This window comes from Haematobia irritans, chromosome 3 (genome assembly GCF_050003625.1).
Source record: "Haematobia irritans isolate KBUSLIRL chromosome 3, ASM5000362v1, whole genome shotgun sequence".
NCBI classification, from domain to species: Eukaryota; Metazoa; Arthropoda; class Insecta; order Diptera; family Muscidae; genus Haematobia; species Haematobia irritans.
Genome location: NC_134399.1, coordinates 135217307 through 135220188, shown reverse-complemented (window position 1 = coordinate 135220188; position 2882 = coordinate 135217307).

Sequence of the window (2882 nt, the reverse complement as noted above, 5' to 3'; positions counted from 1 at the left end):
CAACCAATACACTTTCCGAAGATAAATTTAAAGGTTTTACCTACGATGACCCAGCAAAAAATTTGGAAGTTCTTCCAAAGGCACAACTTTAAAAGCACTTCCAGAAGATGAACTCCCAATGATGTTCTTTTTTTATAACCTGGTTTTTTAATACTTTTAATGGATAATTTTAACTTTTTTTGTTTCAAATAGGTTAAAAACGGAGTAACAATTCATAAAATGGTACAAATCATTTAAATTTTGTTAACAAAAATGTTAAATCCAATCTGGAAAAATTGTGAATTATTGAAAATATTTGAGGTCAAACGTTTCCGACAAGCGTTAGAATCCATTAAAAATTATAAAAAATTATAAAAATTATTTATTTGTCAAAATATCACAGAATTTTTTTATTTACATCCAAAACATTGAATTCAGTTCACACCTAAAGAAGTGATGCAAATTCAGTGCCACGACTGTTGAAATGGAGGACTTCCGTCTTATGACAAGCCCATGTTAAATTCATCGCTTCTGCGTCAATTTTGCACCACTTCCGGATTCAAAAAGAACATTTTCATTACTTTTTTGGCGACGCTTTTTTTGCTGGGGACTGTATCAGATTCTAGATTCATTAACATCTCTTGTAAGTGTGCAAGAAAATGATGAAATAACGGACCGATAAAAACAAAATCCGATACACGCTTTTCTAAAAGTCTAAAATACCAGTATATTTACAATTTCTGGAAATTCGGATATAAAACTAAGGTTTCTAGAAATCTAAGGAGTTATGGGGGCTATACTAAGATATGAACCGATACTCATCGTTTTCGACACACCTCTTTATGGTCCTAAAATACTTCTAGATTCAAATTTTCAAGCAAATTGGATAAAAACTACGGTTTCTAGAATCCCAAACAATAAAATCATTTCTTGCACGCCTATTTATAGTCCTAAAAAAGTATATACAGTAGTAAGTTCGGCCGGGCCGAATCTTAAATACCCACCACCATGAATCAAATATAATAGTTTCATTTGAAAATTGCAGGGGGTTTGATGACAGATATTTTCCCAAGCAGTTCAGTTCAACCAGTACGCTTTCCACAGATAAATGTAAAGATTTTACCTACGAAGACTAGATCAGATTTTAAATTTATAAGAACCATTTTTTGTTTGAGTTTTAAGGGAATCATAAACATCTCTTGTATGTGTGTAAAAAAATGATGAAATAACGCCTTGATTTGTAGATTTTCATCGATTTTCATGCCTCCTAACCTAACCTTTATGGTCCTAGAATACCTCTAGACTTCCAATTTCAGGCAAATTGGGTAAAAACTACGGATTCTAGAAGCCCAAGAAGTAAAATCGGGAGATCGGTTTATATGGGGGCTGTATCAAAACATGGTCCGATAATCACAATTTTCGGCACATCTCTTTATTTTCCTAGAATACCTCTAGATTTAAAATTTCAGGTAAATTGCATAAAATTGGGTAAAAACTACGGATTCTAGAAGCCCCAGAAGTAAAATCGGGAGATCGATCTATATGGGGGGCTATATCAAAACATGGACGATAATCACTATTTTCGGCACATCTTTTATTTTCCTAGAATACCTCTACATTTCCAATTTCAGGCAGATCGGTTTATATGGGGGCTGTATAAAAACATGGTCCGATAATCACCATTTTCGGCACATCTCTTTATTTTCCTAGAATACCTCTAGATTTGCGATTTGAGGCAAATTGGGTAAAAATTACGGATTCTAGAAGACTAACAAGTAAAATCGGGAGATCGGTCTATATGAGGGCTATATCAAAACATGGACCAGTACTCACCATTTTCGGCACACCTCTTTAGGGTCCTAGATTACCTCTAGATTTCCAAATTCATGTAAATTGGATAAAAACTACGGATTCTATAATTCCAAGAAGTAAAATCTGGAGATCGGTCTATATGGTGGCTATACCAAAACATGGACCGATTCTCACCATTTTTGACACACCTCTTTATGGTTCTAAAATACGTCTAGATTTCCAATTTCAGGCAAATTGGATAAAAACTACGGATTCCAGAAGGCCAAGAAATATAATCGGGAGATCGGTTTATATGGGGGCTATACCAAAATATGGACCGATACTCGCCCTTTCTGGCACACTTTTTTATGGTCAGGCAAATTATATGAAAACTACGGTTTCTATAAGCCCAAGACCCCAAATTGAGGGTCGGTTTATATGGGGACTAGGTTAGGTTAGGTTAGGTTATGTGGCAGCCCGATGTATCAGGCTCACTTAGACTATTCAGTCCATTGTGATACCACAGTGGTGAACTTCTCTCTTATCACTGAGTGCTGCCCGATTCCATGTTAAGCTCAATGACAAGGGACCTCCTTTTTATAGCCGAGTCCGAACGGCGTTCCACATTCCAGTGAAACCACTTAGAGAAGCTTTGAAACCCTCAGAAGTGTCACCAGCATTACTGAGGTGGGATAATCCACCGCTGAAAAACTTTTTGGTGTTCGGTCGTAGCAGGAATCGAACCCACGACCTTGTGTATGCAAGGCGGGCATGCTAACCATTGCACCACGGTGGCTCCCTATATATGGGGACTATATCAAAACCTGAACCGATATAGCCCATCTTCGAACTTGATCTGCCTGCAGATAAAAGATGAGTTTGTGGCAAATTTCATCACGATTGCTTCATTATTGAAGACTGTAGCGTGATTACAACAGACAGCCAGACAGACAGACGGATATGGTTATATCGTCTTAGAATTTCTCCCTGATAAAGAATATATAAATATATACTATATATAGTCGGAAATCAGTATTCCGATGTGTTACAAACGGAATGAGAAACTTATTATACCCCCGTCACCATTCTATGGTGGTGGGTATAAAATGAAC